At 43.2% G+C, this 27,729-nt stretch overlaps 1 protein-coding gene across 2 annotated transcripts in view; it reads right to left on the reverse strand.

Moving 5' to 3' along the window:
* RAB27B (RAB27B, member RAS oncogene family) overlaps positions 1–26,163 on the reverse strand; it is a 113,578-nt gene extending 87,415 nt beyond the window's left edge. Inside the window, exons 1-2 of one of the 2 annotated variants that reach the window (XM_028748566.2) lie at positions 26,075–26,163; positions 18,092–18,183 (exon numbers count right to left, since the gene is read on the reverse strand). The gene's annotated coding sequence lies outside the window, so the exon portion shown is untranslated. Of the gene's footprint in view, positions 1–18,091; positions 18,184–18,331; positions 18,451–26,074 lie in introns of those variants that run through there. The other variant, XM_028748565.2, reaches the window with a different exon arrangement.
* Positions 26,164–27,729: the final 1,566 nt, after the last annotated feature.

The raw sequence follows: 27,729 nt of genomic DNA on the forward strand, positions 1-27,729 counted from the left end.
GTTCAAAGAAAGAGTTTATTCTGCTCTCTGGATAGCAGAAGGCACTTGCGTGGTGAGTCCACAGCAAGTCCAAAGAAATGAGACATTCCATGTTTATACAGCTGTGTCCTTGCTATGCATTTACTCATCAGCTCAAGTTGTATGCATTTTAGAAATGCTAAGAGGAAAGAAGAAAAAAAAAAGGGGGGGTCTGAGTCAGTTTTAAACTGACTGCTCGGAAACCCATTCCTTCAATATCAGCATGAAGCTGATTACACACAAGATTGAGTATAAATTTTTGCCCCTTACTCTTGTGTTGCACCCAGGGATGTCTTCATCAACAAGAGAAAACCTGCCATTGCAGAGGATTCGCCAACATGGGCATACATCCCTGTTCTAGTCTTAGCTGTGCATGTTGACATACCCATGTACTGAGATGGTATTTGCACTGGCACCACCTGAAGAACACCCTCTGCTGCTGCTGCTGCTATTACTGTCAACAGACGATGACAGTTTAGTTAAGCAAATCTCTCTCTGTACTTTTTTTCCTCATAGATGAATGGAAATTTCCCCAGGTTATCCATCCCGCATGTCACACAGTATATAGCCGGTAGGCCAGGTCACTTGATCCTCAGTTCACACAGAGAGGAGCTCTCTCCCCCACCCACCGCAATCTATGGTCGGGGAGAGGTTTAAAAAAAAAAAAAAAGGTAAAGGACCCCTGGACAGTTAAGTCCAGACAAAGGTGACTATGAGGTTGCAGCGATCATCTCGATTTCATGTGTTTGTCCACAGACAGCATGACTAAACCGCTTCTGGAGCAATGGAACACCGTGACGGAAACCAGAGTGCACTGAAACACTGTTTGCCTTCCCGCCACAGCGGTAACTATTTATCTACTTGCACTGACTTGCTTTCGAACTACTAGGTTGGCAGGAGCTGGAACAGAGCAATGGGAGCTCACCCTGTTGTGGGGATTCAAACTGCTGACCTTCTGACTGGCAAGCCCAAGAGGCTCAGTGGTTTAGACCACAGCGCCACCCGCGTTCCTGGTTGGGGAGAGGAGCCAACTCATCAAGAGGCAAAGACCTCTCTGTCTTCCCTTCCCTTCCCTGCCACGCATCTTCCAAGTTAGCGGTACCCACTTCTAATGTGGGAGGTGTCAGGGTCCTGGAAGAGGACAGTTTCTGGTCTGTTGTTGAGCTCTTATATGGTGGCTGGTCAGGTTAGTCCCGAAAAAGCACTTTTGTTTCCCTGCAGTGCCTATCTCTTTTCTATGCATTATTTATCTGGTGGATTTGGGAGGGATGATATTACTTGAGGTTGTTTTTACTCTGAAACAGCACCTTTTTATTGCTGCTCTGTGTGGTTTTATTTGACTACAGCACCCTAAGGCACCCGATGACAGCACTTGTGAGTAGAAGGATGATTTAGTTTTAAGGTTTAATTGTGTTTGTTGTGGTTCAGTTTAATTCATGTTTTAGTAGGATCTCGATGTGCTTTATGGTTTGTTTTGAGCTATACAGAAAAAGCCCGCAAGCACTTGCTGAGAATGTGGAAGGGTCGTGACCTGGCGATGGAGCACATGCTTAGCGTGAAAGAGGTTCCAGGTTCAAACCCTGGTGTCTCTGGGTGGGGTTGGGAAGGATCCTGGCCTAAAACACCAGAGAGTTGCCACCAGCCAGTGCAGATAGTAGTCAGCTGGTTGGGCCAATGGTCTGGCTTGCTATAAGGCAGCTTGCCAAGTCCCTATTGGAAATGCAAAACAAAAATCCAGGGACTGGACAAGTATTGTCACCCAGTACTGGGATAGTGGCTGGGCTGGATGAATCCCTAGCCAGAATTAAGATTGCCAGAAGAAATATCAACAACCTCAGATATGCAGATGACACAACCTTGATGGCAGAAAGTGAGGAGGAATTAAAGAACCTTTTAATGAGGGTGAAAGAGGAGAGTGTGAAATATGGTTTAAAGCTAAACATCAAAAAAACTAAGATCATGGCCACTGGTCCCATCACCTCCTGGCAAATAGAAGGGGAAGAAATGGAGGCAGTGAGAGATTTTACTTTCTTGGGCTCCATGATCACTGCAGATGGTGACAGCAGCCATGAAATTAAAAGACGCCTGCTTCTTGGGAGAAAAGCAATGACAAACCTAGACAGCATCTTAAAAAGCAGAGACATCACCTTGCCAACAAAGGTCCATATAGTTAAAGCTATGGTTTTCCCAGTAGTGATGTATGGAAGTGAGAGCTGGACCATAAAGAAGGCTGATTGCCGAAGAATTGATGCTTCTGAATTATGGTGCTGGAGGAGACTCTTGAGAGTCCCATGGACTGCAAGAAGATCAAACCTATCCATTCTTAAGGAAATCAGCCCTGAGTGCTCACTGGAAGGACAGATCGTGAAGCTGAGGCTCCAATACTTTGGCCACCTCATGAGAAGAGAAGACTCCCTGGAAAAGACCCTGATGTTGGGAAAGATGGAGGGCACAAGGAGAAGGGGACGACAGAGGACGAGATGGTGGGACAGTGTTCTCAAAGCTACCAGCATGAGTTTGACCAAACTGTGGGAGGCAGTGGGAGACAGGAGTGCCTGGTGTGCTCTGGTCCATGCAGTCACAAAGAGTCGGACACGACTAAATGACTAAACAGCAACAACACGGGGTAGCCAGCATCTTCAGCCTGAGGTCCTGATCCTTTTCAAAGTTGGACACCTTTGCCCAGACATCACCTCCTCCCCTATCTCATGCCTGCAACTTGCCTAGGAATAGCCTGTTCCTTCACAATTATTGAGGGGATCCCCAACCTTTTTGGACCCAGGGGAACATTTGGAAATCTGCTGTGGGCACCACAAAATTCACATTTTGCAGACGAAAAACTGGTGATATTCAGAATCCTGCTGCCAAGCAAAACACACACACCGAAACAAAACAAATCCGAAACAAAACAAATCTGCTGAGTAACCAACGCTCCCCAATCATCCCCAAGGACTTTTGCTACAAACAAACATAGACATTTACATTAAAAAATGATCCCTTCAATTAATAGGCCATGGAGAAGAACGCATCATGTGATCTTGCTGGGGCATCTCCTGGTATTTCTGGATGATTAGCATGCTTTAATTATTCAAAGACTGCTGTTCCATTTGTGTCCTACCATCTTTTCAGTCAATTAAAAAAAAAAGTGCAGGAATGCTAAACAGAATATATAAAGTCATTGTGGTTGGCTAAACCATCGAATCAGAGAAAAATCCTTCTAATCCTTATTTAACCCATCTCCCCTTATAAAGGATAAAACTCTGCATTGAATAAAATATGCCTTAGCTATATAACAAAGTGCATCCAATTCAACTAGTACTACTTTGGGTGGCATCAAAAGCTATTCGTTTATAATCCCCAAAGATCAAGACAGCATTATATGGTTTTGCACATCGTGTGCACACACACAAGCATAGAATTATCGAACTGGTAGGGACATTATGAATCATCTACTCAGGAGGTGGTGGATTTATATCTGGAAGCTCCTCACTAAAGCAAATTCTACAAATACCTGCCCTTAAAGATCCCGGTGAATGTTCCACCAAATGCTTAGCTAACCTGTGCTGATGGACCACCTCCTTTACAGAACGTTCTTCCTAATTGCCACTGGTTACAGTTTCAGCTCATTATATCATGGCATCCTTGGCAGAAAAGAGCAGTGGACCTCTGCCTTCTTTAAAGCACCCGACCACATGTCTGAAGGCTGTCTCCAAGCCTCCTCTAGTCTCCCAGCCAAAAAAAATGTGACGACTTCAGCCTTTCTTCCTATGCCATGTTCTCTACGCACCTTCCATCATTTGTTTCTTTCCTCTAGATCAGGGGTCTGCAACCCGCGGCTCCGGAGCCGCATGTGGCTCTTTTACACCTTTGCCGCGGCTCCGGGGCAGATACTAGCGAGGGGAGCATTGTGCGCCCCGACACTCCCCACTGTGGCGGGCGCTGTACTGGCTGTGACGTCGCATGGGGGCGGTGCGTGCGTTAGTCACGCACCGTCCCGACGTCACCTTCCCACCCGCCCGCTACATTGTAAGGGGCATGTATGGTGGTCACTACTACATTGTAAGGGGCATGTATGCTGGTCACTACATTGTAAGGGGCATGTACGCTGGTCACTGTTTTGAAGGGGAGTGAAGAACAAAAAAGGTAACTTGTTAATTTAACGTTTATTTCTATGAGGAGGAGTAATTCTGAGGGGTCAAACAAAGAAATAATAAAAAAAGTGACAAAAAAGTTATTTTTATAATGACGAGGATGACATTGGGCCCTCATTATTAATTATTATTTACATCAGGCACTGATTATGATTTATGGTACACTGGGGCCCTGATTAATTTTCTATGTCGCAATGGTTTTGCAGCTCCCATTTTTTTTTCCTTCGGAAACGGGTCCAAATGGCTCTTTTTGTCTTAAAGGTTGCAGACCCCTGCTCTAGATTCTCCCCAGGTTGTCTATTCTGTGCTTGCTGTGGGTCAACCAGAACCTTTACACCGTATTTCTACCAAAAGGTCTCACCAAAGTAGATCAAGTACCTCCTGTGTCTTACTTTATGGTTACCAGACCACCCTGTTTCCTGGGGACAGTTCCCGGATTTACAAATCTGACCCCAGACAAAATCCGTCCCTGGAATGTCTCCGGATTTCATTTAATGTCCCCAGATTTATATTTGAAGTGTTGTAGATTTATTAGTACGGAATGAATGTTGTGTGATTGGTTCACTGACACAAAACATATCATATGGGGACTTCCGGCGAGGCAAAATGGTGGGCGCCATAGCAGCGGGCAGCTCCTGAAGCCAGCCAGAGCCAGCTGTGCTACCAGGCTGGCTCCGGGCTGATGAGACTGCTGCTGCTGCTGCGACTGCCAAAGGGAACCAGGGATGCCCGGTGCGTCAACTAGGGGAACCGCTGACACACACACACACACGTGAGTGAGTGAGAGCGCCCAGCCACCCGGCCAACTGCCCAGCGACGCTCTGGGGCCAGGAAAACCCCAGAGCCGAAGCAGGGAGAAGGAGGAGAGGAGAAGGAGAAGGAAGAGAGAGGAAGAGGAAGGAGAAAAAAAGAGGGGAGCCCCAACCTTGCAGCGCTGCTGTGGAGGAGAGGTAGGAGAGCACCGGGAGGGCAAGGACATGTGGCCGAGCCCAGGCCCAACCCGAGCCTACTCCACTGAGGCTAGTGGCTAGTACTCCAAGAGAGCAGGCCGGGGCCCAGAGGAAGGCAGCGTGACAGAGGAGACCACAGAAGAGAAGGTATTACTTCTTTTTTAAAAAAAACAAAAAACTTTTTAAAATAACTCCCCCCCCCCCCTCTTTTCGGGGTAAAAAAAGTGTCCCCAGATTCTTTGAAAAAAATCTGGTAACCTTAACTTACTTATGGTCACTAGCCCTGTCCATACCTCCTACTCACAGACCAGATGCTGAAGGAAAAGTGAGGAAAACAAGAAAGCTTGAGGAACAATGTCCCATCCCCCATCCTCATATGAAGAGGTGAAGTGCAAGAAAAGGCACACACAGATACTTGCAGTATAGGTATTTGCAGTATATGGGCAACCTCAGGAAGTTGTGGACTCTCCTTCCTTGGAGGTTTTTAAGCAGAGGTTGGGTGGTCATTTCTTCGTGGATGCTTTAGTTGAGATTCCTGCATTGCAAGGGGTTGGACTAGATGACCCTCGGGATACCTTCCAACTCTACAATTCTATGACTCTACGCTGGTATGGATAAAGCACAGCCATATCAACACTCAGATCAATGGATTTGATATTCAGTACAGGCTATTGCAAGGAGGAGGAGAGGCTGACTAGGACACCTATCGCTTTGCATGTGGAAAGTCCCAAACGTTTCCAGCTAAAAAGGTTATCTGGGAGCCAGTCTGGGAACAATACCTTCTGGAGACCTTGTTAAAATAGAAAATGGGTCAGTGGACGGACTCAGTATAAGGCAAGTCCATGTGTTCAGTAGCTTGGAGTGGGCTCCACAGTTCTTGCAACAAATCCCTATTTGGAATCCTGCAAGTTCAAACCTGAATGTGTGGGCTATGGCTTGCTTCTGCCGCATTTTATCTATAGTGAGCAACAGATACAATTCCAAGAAGGCTGTGATGAGGACGAGACAGCTGGATCAGAGACTGAAAAATTAATTCTGGGATTTCAATTAATTCTTCTTTTATGAGCTAGCAACTCCACATTCTAAATCTGAAAAATGCAAACATTGCACGACAAGATTGTGGAGATGAGTAAAAGTTTCCAGTGGTCTTATTAATCTATTGCAGCAATCACCCTGTGACAGCAGTCTGAGAAGAGCAAACAGAGCATTTTGGAGACTTCCGTGAGGGCGGGAGTGGATGGCTGATGGCGTGGGAGGCAATATTATTACTTTACGGCTCCACAAACTGAAAATGACAACGAAGTCTGCTCCTGCAGTGTTTTGAACATTGTACATGGTATCACTGTCTGGGTACAGGGATAATGAGAAAATTTACTTAGAAAGCAGCGTAAAAACCATATAAAACAAGATTAGGCAGAACACTGGGGGGAGAATACATAAAAGAACGTGTGTGTGTGTGTGTGTGTGTGTGTGTGTGTGTGTGTGTGTGTCTTATTGGAAGTACGACTTTTTTTTACACATCACCACCACCTGATTTGAAGACACAGGACAGCCAAACCGGAGAGCCGATTAAAAAAAGGTTTGAAGGCCTCATGCTTTGAAATTTTTATGCATCACTGAGGAAGAGAATGGAGGGATTTAGAGGCAATATGAAGGACAACCACCCTTTCTCCTAAAGCAGAGCTGTGGTGTAAATAAATGTGATAAGTTAGTACCAGCTGTTCAGGTCTCAGAAGTGCTTTGTTGGATACCACGCTCAGTATATTTGGGGAAATTGCTTTGCAAAAAAAGAGTGCATCTCTGGCAAAATTGCAAACAATAATATGTTTGTTAAGAGAAGGTTGCACTGTCTAAAAAAAGGATGAACACATGACGTAGCCTTACAGTGGATTGGCTTTTTTGTCCATCCAGACCCATGCAGTCTACCCTAAATGACTGTGGCTTCTCCAGCAAACTGAATTCTGTCCAATTCTACTTCCTGAAACCCTGTTTAGATGGCAATGAATGGAGATGACCAGGACTTTCTAAAAGCAAAACAGATGCTCTACTTGTGAGTCATAGACCCACCCCTCTCTGAATCTCTGTATGGATGTCTGTGTAGGTAAATCCTTTCTGTTGCAGGGAAAGCACTGCCTCCTCCCTGCCCACCTCCCAGTTCACTACCCCTCACACACTACTTCTTCTTCTTCTTCTTCTTCTTCTTCTTCTTCTTCTTCTTCTTCTTCTTCATTATTGTAGTGGTTTGGAGTTACTCGTGCGTAAGCCGACCCAGTTTCGGTGCTTGGTTGCCGGGTTAAACCCTTCGGACTGCACAGCCCATCTCCGCTTGACTGCCTCAGTCACTGGCAGAATCTGTCTGTGGGCGTTTCTTAAACCTCTGCCAGCATAAAAGCTGTTTGACACCTAATCGTCTCCGCCTCTCATTGCGCGGGAGTCTCCTGCGCAGGGTGGGCGTGGGTAGCGGAGTGCCTGGGCTCTCTTCACTGACTTCCAGGGAAGAATTCCGGAGCCCTTCCACCTCCTCTTCCCATTGCTCTCCTGGACTCTTGGTGTCACGCGTATTTCCTTCCCCTTCCACCAAGCTGAGTCTCCCCCTTGTGCTAGGACCTTCACCTGCAGAATCTGAGACCCTCCCCTTCTCCCGTGTCTCTGATGTCAGTTCCCTGACAATTATTATTATTATTATTATTATTATTATTATTATTATTATTATTATTATTTTAATACCCTGCCCATCTGGCTGGGTTTCCCTAGCCACTCTGGGTGGCTCCCAACAGAACACTAAAAACAGACTATAACATCAGTCATTAAAAACTTCCCTAAACAGGGCTGCCTTCAGATGTCTTCTAAAAGTCAGATAGTTGTTTATTTCTTTGACATCTGATGGGAGGACGTCCCACAGGGCAGGCACCACTACCAAGAAGGCCTTGTAACCTCACTTCTTGCAGTGAGGGACTTGCCAGAAGGCCCTCGGAGGTGGACCTCAGCGTCCAGGCTGAACGATGGGGGTGGAGATGCTCCTTCAGGTATACTTTGACTTTAACATATTTAACAGTGCTGCTTAGTGTTTTTAACTCTTGGAAACAGCGCAAGGGCCAGCCAACCTGTGCAAATCCAGCATCTGGAGCAAACTGGGAGAACAGGTTTCTCCTGAACTTGGTCCAGGGCTGGGGAAGGAGACTTAAAATAAGCACAAATGCTTAAAATAGGTGTGCTTTCATGGTGGGTCCACCACTAAAAAAGATCTCTCCCTGTACGCATGCTACGGTGTTTATTTCTGATATTTCATTTAGTAAAACAAACCCTTGTGACACGAGGCAGTTTAGCAAATGTAATGAGATTATTTCAATGGAGAATGTAAATGTAATAACCAGCATTTGAAAGTGCCAGGAAAATGTGATGCAGTATTTGTTCACCACCCAAGCTGATTAAATTCTGCTTCCAATTTGAGATACTTTTAAAAAAAATGCTATAGAAAAAATAAAATGATTAATTTAAAAAGAATACCCTCTGGTAAACAGATGACCAAAGTATGGAGGAAAAGTAATGCCAATTGAAAGGAAGTCCAAAAAATATTGTTTAAAATATGGTAAGGACATGGATTGTATTCATGCACTTAAAATTTTGTGCATGTATTCCTCTCTACTTCCAGGAATAGCCCCAAGGAGACAAGAAGACCAAGGTGGTCCCAGCCATCAGAAAGGAAATGAGCAATTGCAGGAAATTTGCCCCCCATTCCCAGATGCTAGAAAGGACATTTGACTCTAACTACCAGCTGCAGGGAAGCCTGACCTGGCTGAATTTATCGGTCACAGGACAAAAGGTTTTGCAGCAAACACTCTCACAAAGCAGCTTCCATAAACGGTACAACACAATACACAAAATCGGAGTTGCAAGTGCCACAAAAGCACAACCAAATATTTGCGAGCGTTCGGGTGAACGCATTCGGTGAGCTTTTGAAAAACATGTTACTACATGCTGATATGAAGGATGTTCACATAAACGCATGCAAGGACTGGGTCCAAGTATGAACAGTTCACCTGACCCCCATTGCTCCACTTTGTCAGTAAGCAAGGTGAGAGCAAATAAAGAGCAGAGAGTGCCCACTTCCCAGCTGACCAACAAGCAATCAAGGCAACACCTCTGTTTCTCAAAAGGCGTTTTTCTTTATGTGTGGCAAACACATCAGCAGCGAGTTTATTATAGATCTACATGCAGCCCCAGACAAAAACCCAGATCCAATCCAAAGTGGGAGCTTGGACTCTTTGCTATGGCAATGGCTATTCTAGGAAGCAGAAGCAGCATTTTGGAATACCTCTTGTCTCTCCACTACAAACTTGCCCTTATTTATTTATTTATTTATTTATTTATTTATTTATTTATTTATTTATTTATTTCTGTTCAGTTAACCTTTTCGCAGTTGAAAGCAGGCTTGACAGCTGTTCCAGCTTTTAGCTGCTACCTCTCCATGTAAGAAAGATGCTTTGTCTAAAGTGACCTTCTGCAGCCATGAAGTGGATGAGCAGAACATAAAACAAGGATCTGCCATATTAGGATTTCCTTAAGCATCATAATAAAACCAAATAAGCCTCCCATTTTTAGTTGGTCTTAACAGAGGGACAGACTTGCAGAGAGATCAGTCTTTATCTCCTGCATAAACAACGCACTTAGTTTATACTCCTGAAGAGAAAGTTCTAACATGGTCCCAAGACTGTCCAATCCTTTCTGCATTTTTCTTATCTAAATTCTCTTTCTTTCCTCCTTGGTAGTTGGGTTGCTTACCTTGTGATTCTTATTAATCACGCTCATAACAAGCAGCATAACTTGCAATTTAAGTCCCTCATGACCCAAATTCCTTTAATGAATGGCTGGATTATCTCTTCTATGTTAGTGGGATTCTGCCAAATTAAATTGCTCAGTTGAGCATGGGTCCAGCCCATCCATAAGACACAAGGCAATCAACAAGGAATGTTTTCTATGGAAGACGCACAGGAAAGAGACAAAAGCTGTCCAACATGGCTCCTCCAAGGGAGCTAAAAGGACCAGTAGCTAGGGATGGGTGGATCTGTCAATTTTAATTTTGTTCAGTTACTCAGTTTTCCCACCTCAAGTTCAGCACTCTTCATTTCAGCATCAGTTTGAAAATTTATTTATTTATAGTGACAGCAGGTAGCCAATGACAGAAATTCTGCTACATTGCTAGATGTGCTTCCCAACTATTGTTGGGCTGGGAGCAATCAGCTCTCACTCCTACACTTGCTATTAAAGGACAGTGCAATGAAATAGAATTTTTTTATATTGCTGGGGGGCGGGGGCGGAGAAATGATAACATAATGTCATCTACACAGTGGCATATTTGGAATATTTGATTAGAAATGACTGTAGTCAAATGCTGTGCCGTTGCATAGAGACAATATTTGGCCAGTTACTTGATTAGAGTGTCAGCTAGACACTCTAATTGTTATTATTTAAATACATAGCTTCTTGGGGGGGGGGGGAAGCTCACAGATTTCAATTAAAGGCATTTATTTTCCAAACTCAGGTGTCTTCTGCCATCATAAGCAGCATGCCTGCTACCCAGAGATGCTCAGGAATTCTAAGAAACTAAAATATTCAGTACAGTTTTAAGATCAGTGGTTAAAATCAGTGCAGCTTTGAAAGGTTCAGCCCGCCATCTTCATTCAAAATGATGTCCAATCGTATCTAAACATAGATGAAAGCATGCTCCCTGGTACCAGGAACCATCTTGCAAAATTTGCTTACGATATCTCAACAGGTGTCTAAAAGCCTAGCAAAAAATTCATATATAGATATAGATACAGTGGTATCTTGGGTTACAGATGCTTCAGGTTACAGACGCTTCAGGTTACAGACTCTGCTAACTCAGAAATATTACCTCGGGTTAAGAACTTTGCTTCAGGATGAGAACAGAAATCGCACAACGGCGGCGCAGCAGCAGCAGCAGCAACAGGAGGCCCCATTAGCTAAAGTGGTACCTTAGGTTATGAACAGTTTCAGGTTAAGAACAGACCTCCAGAACGAATTAAGTTCTTAACCCGAGGTACCACTATATACAGATACACACAAACATATACCAGTATGTATATATTCTTCGTGGCCATATCCTAATACCAAGAGGTTTAATATACTTCGGCAACTTCACACCATTTGGTCAACAGCAAACCTGGCTCAAAGGCTCTATTAATGCTGTTCAACTCATGTTTTGCCTCCCCACCCCCATTGTGCTGCTGAACATGGCCTGTGGCACACTGTCGGCCAAGTCACATTAGATTGTAGTGTATTCGGATTCAGATAAGCTCTCCTGAGCATCCTGAATTGCCAGAGCACGCACAGGAAACAGAGACAGGAATGATACCCTGGCTTTTTAAATTCTCAGCTGACAGTATGCCATTAAACCGTGTCCATTTGTTTAACAGGAAACCTCTTTCTTTCCATTCACTCATTTTGGGCCAGTTACAGCACACCAGAGGAGCCGATCTGGCGCTCCTGCTCCAACCTTGCCGATGTTCTGCCCCTCTCTCTCACCATCCCGACACATGGCAGTGACACCTCTGCCAGGAGGGCCAGGTCAGCGATGCCGCCGCCACCTTCCCCTCCACTGCCAGCCCAATACATTTTGCCGCCTGAGAGACAGAGCAGGAAATGGTCCCTCAACCATCTAGCTCAAGGTCCATAGCATCCAAAGCTGGCCAAGTTATTTTGGAAATGGAGACAGGCAAGCAGTGTTTTTCACCGTACTTGAACAGCAAAAATGCAACAATAATAAATAAAACAACTAACAGTTTGCTGCCCTTGCATGACACCCAAACCAGCACCCAAATCTACAGACTGGAGTAGGTTTGATTTGTTAATGGCAGGGAACAAAAGGTGCAGGGAAAATAATATTCCCCAAGAAGTGATCTTTGAACACAGCCAACCCTAGTACACTTCAAATTTGGGTTTTTCCAGTGTCCTTGCAAGTTACTCTACCCCCTTTCAAAAGTTAAGGGGGGTTGTTTACTGAGGAAGACTGACAGGGAGACTAGCAACAGGGTTGGGGGGAAGCAAACCCCATTTTGAACTGGACCCTATTTGAATGAGGTCGGGCCTAACTGAAAAAGAGGAGGGCTTTTTTGAGTTGGGATGTCGCATTTTGAGCTCACATGACTCAACCTTCCCTTTAAATGTTGCTGTCCTCCAAAGAACGCTGTTTTGAAAGGTACTCCTTCTCTTGCTCCCATAAAAGTGAAATGTTCTCCTCCCAATCAGTCTTAGGAGTAAAGCAATGGACTTAGGCACAACACCTCACTACCAAGAGCCTAACTAGATTTTATGAAGGATGTGTAGCTGGCTTCGACAGGTGTCTGCCCGGTAACGCATGACACAACATCAACGTTTCTCTGGGCATGAAGTCATGATGCTTGTTGCTTTTACTAGCTGTTACTGTGAAGACGCTGTGGAGCAGGGGAGATGTGGTACTTCATAATGTTTACTAAGGCCTTGTAGCGCCCAGCTGTCACTAGTAAGAATCCTGCAGGAGACACCATGTGTGCCTGCCTGGAAAGGACCCAGGGATTCCACATACTCATCAATGAAAATAACAGTTATTTTGCTAGTAAGGGAGATAATTATGAAATTATTCCTTTAAAAAAAATAGTTCTCCTATGCTCCTGCGAAATATCTCTGTGAACTGGGTAATGAATTCCATTTTTGAAAGTAATTTTCCAGCCATTAATGGATGGTCTGTTTATTATTTGTTTCTTCCCCAACATTTGATTCATAGCATAAATGAGAAAAGCAGGATCTCGCCCCAAGGAGCTTGCAAGCTAAGATCTGACACGGCAAAAGAATAGCAGCTACCTAAGGGTTTCTGTCAGGGAGATGAGGGCAATGCTTTCTCATATCTGTTGTATAAGGTCAGTCTAGGCAGCAGCACCTCTAATTCTGATTGGCAGGTCAGTTAATGCAACAAATCTCCATCTTCACAGAGCACCTGTGGGAGCCATGAACATCCCATTCAACTGACAGCAACCTTATTAAATTTAATAGGAAGGAATCTGCCTTGCTGAATTAGCGATTCCAAATAAACAGAGGCTGTCAGGGAGATTTCAGGTCTATTTATGTATTATACCCTCGGGGGTCCCTTCCAACTCTACAAGTCCATGATTTTATGCTACCTCTACCTAGTGTGATAGCACTTTTAAAAAATCCAAGGACTAATCAGGTTGTGTATGTCCTTTCAGAGATATCCCAGCAGTTCAGAATCTTTCATCCATTCATCCAGGAATTTAAGGAAAGGCTATTATTCTTATTCATGGGGTGCCTTCACTGTAGCATGTAGCAATCTAGCATTTGTTATTAGTACTACTACTGGAAGCAAACTCTGCAGCTGCTGTTATTTTTGTGTTTACAACGTTGTCCTTTTCTTCAAAGTGTTTTGTGATGAGCTGTTGTTGAGGTTAAGTAAACTAAATCAGTTTAACTGAACTGGGCATCTACCACTGCAGGGCTCAGACTTTCCTTTTTTTTAGTTTCAATCAGTTCTGCACTTCAGTTTAGCACAATTATGTGCACAAAGATGTTACACTGGATGGAACAAACATCTGTCTGAGATTATGGCCATCAGGTGCATATCTTTTCAGCATCTGGACTCCAAACATGAGCCGCCATCCACACTTCCATTTCAGATTTCATTAAGTAGCATGGTTAAGTGATTTCGATGGAGAAGCAGATATTTCCAGTAAGATGAAAGAGATCACTCATCTTTCCTTACAGAGTAATTTTGTACATGAAGCAAAACTAACAAACTTCAGAGATCCTCTGCACAAGTATTGATTACACAAATATATAATCTCCCCCAACAAATGACCTTCCCCCCAAAATACAGTTGTATCCACTGCTGGCCCAGCAATGGGACTTCCATTTCTTCTCTCTCCCCCACCCCCCGCATCTGATAAAAAAGGCCCCCAACATCCCAGAGCTGATTGTGAGGGCGTCTGTGTATGTGTGGAGGGGATAGGAACTCTGTCTTGCATACAAAAGTGCATTGCATCAGCAAAGCTGGATGTCGCCCATAGACATTACAGGGAGTGCCAGTCAGTCAGTGCAGAACTATCCAAGTGAAAACAGATGGACAACCTGTGGCCCCCTGTCTTAATTTTGTGCCTCTCCTGGCATCTTCCTCCTCATATTTCCTGGCTTTTTAAAGAGCCTCCCTTCTGTATACTTTCAGAAGAACTGGAAGGGGCAGTGTAGGGTTTTGTGTGCATGCATGTATATAGAGAACACTGAGGTCAGAAAGGAATTACTTTCAGTCGCCTACATTGTAGCTGCATTGGTTTGTTGTCGGCACACACAAAAATCATCTGCCTACCTCCCTTAGAGTAGCCCCATTTAATCCAGTTTACTTCTGAGTAGACTTGCATGGGAGTTCTAACTTCAGGTAGCCAAGATGAAAACTGAAGCAGGGTGGTCCTTGCCATGGATTAGTTAAGCCATAGTGGCATGAAGAAGAAGAAGAAGAAGAAGAAGAAGAAGAAGAAGAAGAAGAAGAAGAAGAAGAAGAAGAAGAAAGCTTTTCTGTTCCTGGCTCAGCCCATCATTATCTCTGGCTCTGCCTCTCACCAGCAAACACCCCTGACACCTGTTGGGTGCTGTTTGATATAAAGTTCCTATCATATCAGTACACATGCATGATGTTGCTGTTTTCCACTGAGTTTACTTGCATCCTCATTTGAATTCAGGAATACTCCATCCTACAGTTGTTTGAGGAACATTTTTTGTTTTCTGTTTTCTTCTTCTGCAATTTTAACACCATTTTCGAATAACGCGTGCTGTTCTATCTGGTTTGTACAGTGTTTGGATAGTTATGTGGATTTGCAAATTGGTCAAAACAACAAAAAGAGATGGGTTTGACTCGGATAAACTTTTCAGCCACCTTGGACACTCCAGCACAGAGTTTTTGGGTTATTCTGTGGGAAGAGCCGTTCTATGATCCTGCCAAGCCAGTAGCCACAAGGCCATGGCTACTGCCCCATTATATGGCTGCAGCTTTAGGCTCAACAAGAAAGATAGCTAACAGCACAAAAACTGCTGCAGCAAGGAAAACTTCCTATTACGGTAGGAACTTTAAATAAAACAAAACCCAACATATGTTTATTTCATGTTTATTAGCAATTAATGGGTTATCTTGGATGCAATATTTATCCTATTTAAATCAATGACAGTTCTCTTTATGGTTTTTTAAAAATGGATCAGAATGGCACCCCTTTTCATTAACTATGTTTATTTAGGGAAAATAATCAAAGAGACATAGTGTCCCGTCATAAATGGTTGACACAAAATTTAAGCAGCTGAATTGAATACAATATAGGCAACAGACCATTTATTTTTATTGTCAAGAGAAAATCAAGATTTTCTTTTGCTGCCCAGCAATAGATGGGAAAATAGGAGTCTTTTATCTAAAGTTTCTCTTATATGTGAATAAAATGATATGGGCACATTAAAAGATGGAGAAACATATGGGCACATTAAAGGATGGAGACGTTATGTATATCATATACAACTTACAGCATGGGAGAAGCTATGGAACTGGGATTTGAAATTTACAGCATGTTATACGTTGAAAGAAAACAATATGAAAATGATGTATCGTTGGTAGTTAACTCCCAGTAAACTAGCTAAAATGTACAAAGCAAGGTCAAATACATGCTGGAAATGTGAGGAAAAAGAAGGCATCATTTATCATATGTGGTGGACATTTAAAATACTAAAAGAATTATGTGAGATGATATATAGTGAATTTTCAAAAATGTTTAAAATAACTTTTTCTTTAAAAACCCAAACTTTTCTTTTACGAATTCTAGGTGCCGAAATTCCAACGGATCAGAAAAAAACTATTTACGTACGCAACCGCTGCTGCTCAGATGTTACTAGCCCAGAGATGGAAAGAAGATAAAGTCCCTACCAGAAAAGAATGGCAGATTAAGTTGATGGATTATGCCAAAATGACAAAAACGACTGGAAGAATCAGAAATCAGGAAGAGCAAAATTTTAATAAGAAATGGGGGAAATATATAATTTGCCTTAAAAACCATTGTAAGCAATTAAATTTATTAGTAGGATTGGAATAACTCTTGAAGTTTAATGTTGAACTTCCACAGTCACTTAGGGACTCACAGTTAAAACCGTGTTTATGGAAGACAATCTTACTCAGCTATGAGTGATAGAAGAAGAAGAAGAAGAAGAAGAAGAAGAAGAAGAAGAAGAAGAAGAAGAAGAAGAAGAAGAAGAAAAAGGGACATTTAATAGATTCGGATTAATACAAGATGCAGGAGCAAAACATTATACAAGGACCCACAAAGGGGATGAGGGAAGTCCAGGAGACTCTTCAGAGCTCTCTTTTTATGTTGGTTGTTTGATAACTGTTCGTAAATATCAAAATCTGAAAAAAAACTAATTTTTAAAAAAGAAACTTGTTTAAGGTTTGTCAAACTATCCCTCTGCCATCAGCTCCTGATGAAACCCCAGTGGTACCTTCTAGTCTGGGTTGAACTAAACCAGGGTTGGGGAACCCGTGGCGCTCCAAATGATGGGGGACTACAGCTCCCATCAGCTCCAGCAAGCATGGCCAAGGGTCAGGGATAATGGGAGCTGGAGTCTAACAGTTTCCCCACCCCAGAATTAGACAATGGCAGCTGGTCCGGGGCTGGTAAACCACAAAATGGCTGCAAAACAGCTGGGAGGAGCTGTGATGGACAGGCCAAAGCTGGGGTGATGGACTGGGTTCTTTTTCCACCCTTCAGTTTCCTCTACCCCACCTGATTCCTCTCAAGCCAGGGTTCTTGCTGCCTTGCAGGGGAAAGAGGCAGGGGAAAAGGTGGGCTGCAAGGAACCACAGTGGGGAAGCACACCTCTTTCCTCTTGCTGCTTCTCTGCTGAAAATGACAACATACCCCAATAGTTCAGATCCACTGATCTAACTCTGCTGCCACATATACAGCTTGACTCCCTTTCTTGCAGAGAAAGCCACTTGTAACTGAACCACGCCTGATGCACAGAACCAAAAAGGAGCAAACTTAAGCATGTGAATAAAGATTCGCTTCTGATTTAACATGCAAATAGTACACCTCTTGTTGCAAGAGAATGGTATTTTGAGGGAGAGTTGGGTTCAAGCAATGTTCCTTGTCTCTCAACATGCAGGCCTGGGCATATGATTCTTTATGAGGATGTTTGTTGCTCCTGTCTTTTCATGTAAACTAGCCTGACATATGGTTTCATAGAACGGCAGAGTTGGAAAGGACCCCAAGGCTCATCTAGTCCCAGCCCCCTGCAATGCAGGATTGGACCCTTTCACCTCTACAGCACCACTGATAGTCTTTTTAAAAAACTGTTGTGGCATGGCACAAAATCTCCAGATGCTTTTCTTGAGGGTGAGGTTTGTCTCAAAATAATAATTGGGCCCCTTTGGAATCTGGCCCAGAACCCGGGGATGTCAAAGTAGTTTGAATAAAAACTATTTCATTTCACTGAGGACAATGGAACCAAACTGGAATAAATTCAAGTATTTTGGTTTCCCACGCTCACTAGCTCCTTCCTGGTTTTAACACAAGTCATTCCTCTTCCAATTGCTTTATCCCCTGCCCTCCTTTCAGTGGCCATGGAGAACACAACAGAAAAAATAATAATGATAATTGCAAACAGAAAATCATCTCTGACCATACATAAACAAGCAAAAAAAGCACATGACCCATACTGGACTTTGCAAGGACTTTTTTTTTTTGCATGTGTTATAACAAATATAAACATTTTATTTCATAAACTGCCTCCACAAGAGGACTGGAAGGTTTCTAGAAAAGGGGGATGTGCTTTGTTTTGGTTTGAGGCTTGGTGTGTGGTTCTTTTTGCAAAAGACGAAGGTGCAAAAGCAGTAGTGACAAGCTATGCAGGGGAGATGATATAAAAGCTACTTACACTTTTTGGTGTGAAATAATCCCTCTGGATTCTGCCAGCTGGAAAATAATTAGCCCATTTCTTAACGGCACTGTTGCTTCTGTCTGCTCTCTCTACGGACGCAAGAAAACACAGGTATGAGAGGAGGGAGGGGAAAATGCTGCCACTGGTGTTCTGCCGCTGCAGCTAAACTCTGCTAGGCTCTGATAAAGCAATTGGCAGGTTAAGGATGCTGAGGACGGCAAGCAGATAAACAGGTACCTTGGCTTTCAAGAGGCAAAGGATGCTCCTGCGGCGGCTACCCTTCGTCTTGTGTAACAGCGAGAGCCGCTCAGTCTCTGTACCGCTGACATGCTACCAGCCAGCATTTCAGAAAAGGCGTCTGGGAGGTCCTAGTGCCAGGGTCTGCAATGTCGCCTTGTTGCAACCCGACTCCTGGCATGTTTTCAGACAGCTCCAAGTTGCCACGGAAGGCAGAGAAAAAAGGGATCAAGGGCTTAAGTCGGAAGAAGGCTGACAATTCAAAACCAGCCTTGCAACTCTACAATCCTATGGTTCTACTAAGCAAAAGAAGCACCATCTTTCTTTAAAAGAACAAAACTCAGTGTTTGCTCTAGTGCTGAAGAAGACAAGGGCTCCCTGTCAAAAGAAAAATGGTTTTCGAGGCTCACAAAAGCTGCAGCCCCTAAGTACTCTTGCTGCAGAGTACGTTTGGGTAAGCATGCAAGGATTGTGGTGCAAATTTTCTTGGAATAATAGGGTGTTGCAGTGGACGGGCACAGAATAGAGCCTCACATTGTTTTATTCCCCCCCCCCCAAAGGCACATCAGTCATAGGGAAACTGTGTCTCTCCAGATGCTGGAGTCCAACTTATTGCTGCAAGGCAGTGATGGGGCACCTGCTGGAGACCTATGGTTCTTGTTTGTGTACAAATTCCATCAGCTCCAGCCAGCCTGGCCAGTGGTCAGGGATGATGGTAGCCATAAGTATACCAATATCTGAAGGCCCACAGGTTCCCATACTTGGGCTACGCAGAGACAATCTTTCTCTTTCTTTTTCAAGAAAATTGAGTGTCGGAGATGGGGGACACATACACACTCTGATCTAACAGAAGGAAACACATAATAATAAACAACACATGTGCTATAAATTTGCTTGGGCAAAGGACCAGTCGAGGTTGAGAGAATCAGAGCAAAAGCTGGATTCAGGCCTCCCTCTTGTTAGTGGCATCTGATCGAGATGAAGTTTTGAGAAACAACAGTGTTTCATTGTTGTTGCTGTCTGCAAAAAGACACATTGAAATAGTTGGTCATAAGAATAAAAGAAAATTACAATAAATTAGTTTGGAGATGGTATTTAACGTCAGTCAGATTAAATAAATGCTTTTGAATTAGGAAGAACTTCCTGACAGTAAGAGCTGTTCGACAGTGGAATTTGCTGCCAAGGAGTGTGGTGGAGTCTCCGTCTTTGGAGGTCTTTAAGCAGAGGCTTGACAACCATATGTCAGGAGTGCTCTGATGGTGTTTCCTGCTTGGCAGGGAGTTGGACTCGATGGCCCTTGTGGTCTCTTCCAACTCTATGATTCTATGATTCTAATTATGGTGCTGGAGGAGACTCTTGAGAGTCCCATGGACTGCAAGAAGATCAAACCTATCCATTCTGAAGGAAATCAGCCCTGAGTGCTCACTGGAAGGACAGATCCTGAAGCTGAGGCTCCAATACTTTGGCCACCTCATGAGAAGAGAAGACTCGCTGGAAAAGACCCTGATGTTGGGAAAGGAGAAGAGGATGACAGAGGACGAGATGGTTGGATAGTGTTCTCGAAGCTACCAGCATGAGTTTGACTAAACTGCGGGAGGCAGTGGAAGACAGGAGTGCCTGGCGTGCTCTGGTCCATGGGGTCACAAAGAGTCGGACATGACTAAACGACTAAACAACAACAACAACAACAGATTAAATAAAATAAACAAGGAATATTCAGTTTTATGTTGGAGGGGATGCCAGGAAACCGGGAACTATGTTCACATGTGGTGGGGGTGTAAATATGTACAATTTTTTGGTAAAGGATGTTTTAGGAGATAACAGAAATCACTGGCTTAAAGCTGACGAAAGCCCAGAAGTAGCGTTATTATCAATTTACGATGGGGGAGAAGGTTTGCAGGCTGTGAAGGGCTTGCTCGCAAATTTATTGACAGCTGCACGAGTTATTATAGCTAGGAAGTGAAAGGGGCAAGCAGAATTTAAAATGGAATGATGGTATAAAGAGATGTGGGATATAGCCATTAATGCTAAATTAACATGTGCCATTAAGGTAAGACAAGGAATATGCAGGAGAAATGATTTTGAGGAGATATGGAAGGTGTTTGTAGAATTTGTACTGTTAAAATGGAAAGGGGGTCAAACCATCTTAAGAGGTGTTGAAATTTTGGGAGGTTGGATAGTTACAATGGAATGGTCTCCGTGGGGTGGGGTGCACATTTTTATTCTTATTTATTTATGATTATTACTTATTTCCCTAAAAAAGAATAATAATAAAATAATAATAATAACAATAATAAAGAAACAGCTGGTCATTGCTCTCCCCAGGTAGTTTTGCCTCCGCCCCTCTCTATTTTTGAAGGGCTGCATGAGCACTCGTATGGATAGGCAACATTCTTGGAAATACACAACTCTGTTAAAAACAGCTCCAAAACTGCTCAAAGACATGTGTTTATTTGCATTGATACTCTCCAACAAGCACTTCTGATTATAACACGTTGTTGAAGCAGCAATCAGTTTGTTCAGCTGGCTACAAAAATTGGCTAAACCTGAGGAAGAAAAGAGTTGACCAGAAGTTTGACAATAATAACCACAAACGTTTCAGAGATTGTCTCCAAGCCTGAAAGGCTATAATCCATACATGCTCTGGCATAATAAAAGAAGGCCTCTTCTCATTTATTAAAACCACTGTTGTTCTTTTAAATCACAAAATTGAATCCATCTTTCCTACTTCCCATTCTGTTTCCAAGGTCTGCTACATATTTGTTGTTTCTCTGTGGTGTATCAGTCCCTTAAGGCTGATGTTTTGGAATAATTTCTCTTTATTGCTGCAGGCAGACAAGACCCACCCCTGCCACACACAATATTTCTCCTGACTAGACTTACTGCATCCTGGCTTTTCTACATGCTTTTAGAACTGACAGCCTGCATGATTAGTTTTACTCTTTTATTAGTGTTCAACTATTTTAAAACGAGCCTGTTGTTAGTGTGATGTTTATGAAAGTTTGTGTCAATTAACATCTATTCACACATTTTTAATAAGTAGCCTACTTCGTTTTGATACAATGGCACTTACTCCCCATTCTTTCTTCACTTATTTATATTATTTACAAAAACAGGTGTCTTTCCAGTCCTGTTTCTGAATCTTGTACTCTTAACATGCAGCAAAAACGGCTCCATCTTTCAGCAAATGCAACATTCTGTGATATCCTAAGTGTACGTGGGTTCCCACAAGGCAAGACACAGCGATAACAGCAAGAACCTTTATTCAACTACATAACTGGGAAACAGGGACAAGGAACTGCTTATATACATTCCTGAAAGCCTGTGCCACTCCCACTCCCAAAGTTATTGGCTGCCTAAACTTCCAAGCTGCGAATCACGACTAAGAGTTCAAGGGCCAGTGGCAGAGGTCCAAAGCCTAAAATGTTCTGTGATTGGACATCATGTATTGAATCAAAACACAGGAGCTCAGAAGCCTTAGTCCTGACTCAAACTCAGGCAAACACAAACCACTAAGTAACAACCTCCCTTCTCTCTTTTGAACTAGTTCAGCTAATTTACCCATATCGGCCAAATCCATACAATTTATTAACCACTCCCACTCTCTTGGAGCTTGTTGACACTTCCATTTTCTAGCTCACCAGCTTAGCAGCTACCAACATCACATATCCTAATGGCTTCAGATTCTTAACCAATTCATTCTCAATGACATTAAGCAGAATCAACACTGGGGTAAGTCTCAGAGTGGGCCCTATTAGATCAGAGACAGCCTGTACTATTTGCCTGCAATAATTAGTTACGATTGGACATTTCCACCATATATGAAGCAAATGTGCATTTCCTGCTGAGCATTTCCAGCATGTAAAATCTGTCCTGTTCAGAACTGCAGGCTTTAAGTACTGCCTCAACATTCATTATATCACGCTCCCCTAATTAACAAACTAAGCAACACAACCAGACTTCACATCTTTTTCTATCGTTGATCTGAGATAGTCCATCTCAGATAACATTTAGCTTTGATTTATCTTTGCTGTCCAAATTCCAGACCCTGAAAGGGGTGTCACGGTTGCATGCAAGAATCACAGGATTGTGCGTAAGCTGCACACTTCGTAGCAGTTCTCTCCTGCAGCCACACTGTTGACTCTTTATTTGGATATACGGAAGTGCCTGCAGGAACTACTGAACTCTGGAATTTGTAGTTTTTAGAATGAAACATCACATAGAGAGGCACACATGCCTCCATTTCTCTCCCAAATCATGTTGTAAGGCTGTCTTGCACTCTCTCTCTCTCTCTCTCTCTCTCTGTGTGTGTGTGTGTGTGTGTGTGTGTGTGTGTGTGTTTTCTAGATTTCAGAAGGGCCTGAACTTATTAAAACTGCCCAGCTTCTGGGCAACTTAATTTAGAAAGTGCATTTTATTCTTGTGCTTGCATGCAGCTTCCTGGATTCAATGGATTTAGCTGGAGTGGGTCTGTGAGGGCAACTGAACTAAAATGACCACTGCTGCAACTTGGGCTTTGCACAAACTTCTCCCCCTCCGCATACACTCGCCCTATCGTCTCGGAAATTCAAGCCAGCAAGTTGCTGACAGAAAATGACTAGTTGTGGAATGGGTTGTAATAACTTCCACTGCAGTGTTTTCAAGCACTTTTTAATAGACCCGAGGCTCAAATTACACATAGATGTGTTTTTTCTTTTCTTTAGGGGAATGCAGTCACAGGGAGTGGAGAAGTTGATTAAGGCAGTGGCATTAGGGGAGCAGGCGCTTAGCAATTTCCTCTCCCTCTCCCCAAACATTCCTCAAAATTGCCATTGGGGGTTAATTTGACTATGAAAATCACAAGTACAAACTGATTTCTCAGTAGTGGGGAGTGCGGGAGGCGACAGGGATTGCAAAATGACTCTCAAGGTTAATCGCCCCCCTCCATTAACATTACAGTGGTACCTCAGGTTACATACGCTTCAGGTTACAGACTCCGCTAACCCAGAAATAGTGCTTCAGGTTAAGAACTTTGCTTCAGGGTGAGAACAGAAATCGTGCTCCAGCAGCATGGCAGCAGCAGGAGGCCTCATTAGCTAAAGTGGTGCTTCAGGTTAAGAACAGTTTCAGGTTAAGAACGGTCCTCCGGAAGGAATTAAGTACTTAACCTGAGGTACCACTGTACTGCTAAAATCAAAGTCACACAATCTTTTTTCTTTTTCTTTTTTAAGGAAGAATAGATATGAATACTTAGCTATGCTGCATTAGTCTTAGGCTAATGTCTCCCCAACCCTGCATCCCCAGCCCAAAATATGAGTATTATACACAATAAATTGCTGCTGTAGACCACTCTTTTTCTCAGTCACACAGGCAAACACAAGTCTCTCTAATACGGCCATCAGAATAAGATCCACTATTTGACTATTGATTCAAAACCCTAAAATGTATTTTATACAATTGACTTTTTATTTCTGTTCTTTGTATTTCATATTGTTGTTTTATTACTCTGGCCGATGGCTGACGCAAATAAAGATTCATTCCTTCATTCATTCATTCTCTAATACGGTGTAATAATGATAGATGTATTTTCATTTACACCGGCAGGGCTTTTTTTTTAAAAAAAGGATAGCACATTTTTCAAAGAAAACAAAGACTGTTTAATACTAATTTGTATAGAGATATTACTTTTCTCTAGATTATGGCTTAATGGCAATGTTAACAATATTGATTTGTCTTAATATTTAAACGAACATGCTCCCTCGCCTTTTAAATGTATTTTTGCATATTTATTTTTGTAGCTATATATTATCAATGGGACCATGATTTTGACGATGGTGAAGGCGACAGTGAGGATGATTTTGTTATTTCATTTCTGAGTCACTTCCCATGAGACAGTTTAAAGCAACAGAACATACATAAAATCAATTAAATCCAGCATAATTGGATTTGTCTTCACTCAGACCTTTGGTTGAGTGGATGCCTTTCCTCCTCCTACAATACAGCAATGAAAATTACTTCTGAGTAGGCATGCATAGGATTGCACTGCCATGCTAATATTAATGGCTTTGGCCACCTCATGAGAAGAGAAGACTCCCTGGAAAAGGCCCTGATGTTGGGAAAGATGGAGGGCACAAGGAGAAGGGGATGACAGAGGATGAGATGGTTGGACAGTGTTCTTGAAGCTACCAACATGAGTTTGACCAAACTGCGGGAGGCAGTGGAAGACAGGAGTGCCTGGTGTGCTCTGGTCCATGGGGTCACGAAGAGTCGGACACGACTAAACGACTAAACAACAACAACTAACTAACTTTACTAATAACATTGTTCTGTCACTCGTCAAAAATAACAATAACAACAGCCACACTTTCCACAGCAAATAAAAAGCAAACCAATGCAAAAATCCAGGATTTTTAAAGAAATCCAGAAATAAAAAGACCTGTGTTAGAAAGAACGTGAATTCCTGCTGCTGTTTGTGCCTTGTGTTTGGGCAGTAAGTGAAACACTCACACTGGTGCCCAAACACAGCTACCTTAAAATCATGAATTTTTGCACTGTTTTCCTGTCAAAAGATCGGAATCAAAATAAGACTCATCCCCAGATTCTGGATAATATTCAACTATGTTTTTATTCATAATAGTAGACCCACTGAAATGAGTGAATGTGACTAAGTTTGGCCCGTTAATTTAAATGGGTCTTCTCTGAGTAAAACAGCTGAAAACCACCTTCTGTCTTAACTTTTTAAGTTAACCAGAAAAGCCGCCTTTTCCTACAGCAGCACATTGGCTGCTGCAAGTCCACTCAAAAGCAGTAAAGTAAAAGCACTGCACTTATGGTGAGGTCAGGAGAGTAAAACCAAAACCACTTGCCTTTTACATAGGTCAGAGCTTTCTAGACTTTTCATGTCGGTGGCACACTTTTTAGACATGCATCATTTCATGACACAGTGATGCAGTTTTGCACCATTTAGCCACACAGTAATTCAGTCTTACTAGCAAACTGGTGGTTAAACTAACCCCTTTGGGGAGTGTTTGTGCGACACATCTACACACTGCAGCCGACACACTAATGTGTCACGACACACAGTTTGGAAAGCCCTGATGTAGGTGGATCATCATAGTAAAAAAGGTAAAAGGACCCCTGGATGGTTAAGTCCAGTCAAAGGTGACTATGGGTTTGCGGCGCTCATCTCGCTTTCAGGCCAAGGGAGTCGGCGTTTCTCCACAGACAGCTTTCTGAGTCATGTGGCCAGCATGACTGAACCGCTTCTGGTGCAACAGGACAGCGTGATGGAAATGCCATTTTCTTTCCTGCCGCAGTGGTACCTATTTATCTACTTGCACTGGCATGCTTTTGAACTGCTAGGTTGGCAGGAGCTGGGACAGAGGAACGAGAGCTCACCCCATCGTGGGGATTCGAACCACCAACCTTCTGATCGGCGAGCCCAAGAGGCTCAGTGGTTTAGACCACAGTGCCACCCGCATCCCTTAGTAGCGCAGGAGTGAGGAACTTGTCACCCTCCAACTGCCATTGAACCACAACTCCCACCACCCCTGACCATCATCCATGCTGGCTGGTGCTGAGGGAAGCTGTAGTTCACCCATGTCTGTAGCGCCACAGATTCCCCATCCCCATGTGTGAGCATTTCATTCATGGAGAACTGAGGGAACTCTGTCCCGAAAACTAGATTGAAGTAAATAAAACCCAATAAGCAGCAGCACAAAGCAAGTGGTCTTCATCAAGTCCCTTCTGTCACAAAAGGATCACCTCAGAATGGGCATCTCCTTCTCAGCGTATGCAGCCAGGTCTCTAGGCAAATCACAGGCTGCTCAACGGCCATCTTGTGCGTCCAAAGTGGTTCAAAAAGCCAACTGCCCTAACCTTCTTGGAATGGAATTTATTCAAATGAGCCTGGCACTGGCATTTATCTTTATATCTGTTGAAGTGAAGAAGGAAACATCGTGTTCCGCAAAGCACCCAACCTTTCCCTCATTGCTCTGGGTTAATAGACAAGGGTCATGATCTTAACATGTCAACTCAACCTGCTGAAGAATGCCTCCACATTAGCGAAGCATTACAGTGGTCTGCAGCATTTAAATCACTAAAGGTATTTTCCTGGTAAACAGAGAAATTGACACAACATGCATAATTCCGGGTTGTGCCCGTCCAAATACTGGCAACTGTTTTCTGAACTGGTTGAAGCTCATCCCCAATATTGGGAAATGATCTATAATGAAATGAAGAAGATGTTTAAAATAACCTTTGTTAAAACCAGAAGTTTTCCTAGTAGGTATTACAGGAGTGGACTTACCAAAATCACAAAAGGACTTATTCATGTAGGCAACTACAGCCGCACGGACATTATTAGCATAGCATTGGAAAGAAGAAGCTGTCCCATCTAAAGAAGATTGGCATGTTAAATTAATGGAATATGCTGAAATGGCAAAATTGACAATGAAACTATGAGGGAGAGACGACAACGAATTTAAGGAAGAATTGAAGATGTTTATTGCATATATACAGAAGCATTGTACAAAAGTTAATACATTAGCAGGGTTTTAAAACTGCTAGTAATTTGTTATGAATGGATAATAGGTAATTTCAATGGTTTTCAAATTTTAAAATGGACATGCGGTATGTTGATAAATAATAGAACCAAGGAAGAGACTAGAGCAGGCCTCCCCAAACTCGGCCCTCCAGATGTTTTCAGACTACAGTTCCCATCATCCCTGATCACTGGTCCTGTTAGCTAGGGATGATGGGAATTGTAGTCCCAAAATATCTGGAGGGCCGAGTTTGGCGGTGCCTGGACTAGAGGGCGCAGAAGCACCGAAACGTGACCCGCGCACACGCAGACGCGCAGACACAAGTTCTGTTTGCTTCTAGATCCCGTTCTCTCAGATCCCGTTCGCATTTAGAGGTACCACTGTACATTGATATCCTGCCTGCCCTCCAAGGAGACCAAGATAGTGTACATGGTTCACCCCTCCCCATCTTAATTGGTATGTTTTAATTGATTCAACTCGCCCTGGGACCTTAGGGCAAAGGGCAAGCAATAAATTGAATAATAATTTTAACCACCCTGTGTAGTAGGTTAGGCTGAATGGCCCAAGGTCACCCAGTGAGCTTCGTGGCCGAGTGGGGATTTGAACCCTGGTCTCTCAGGTCGGAGTCCAACACTCTAACCACAACACCACACATGATACAAGGCAGCACCCTCTGTGGTTCCCAAGCTTTCACTGCTGAAATTATTGTGGTGTGAGGAAATTTTTCATTGTTAGGCGGGGAGGGTTATCCAATGAAGTAGTCTTTCTCTAAAGTTGACCTACTTCACAGTTAGAGCTATGATCGAGTTGAAATTCCTGAATTTTAGGGGGTTGGACTAGATGACTAGATGAGTTGGGTCCCTTCCAACTCGACAA

Source organism: Podarcis muralis, chromosome 11 (genome assembly GCF_964188315.1).
Source record: "Podarcis muralis chromosome 11, rPodMur119.hap1.1, whole genome shotgun sequence".
Classification (NCBI taxonomy): Eukaryota; Metazoa; Chordata; class Lepidosauria; order Squamata; family Lacertidae; genus Podarcis; species Podarcis muralis.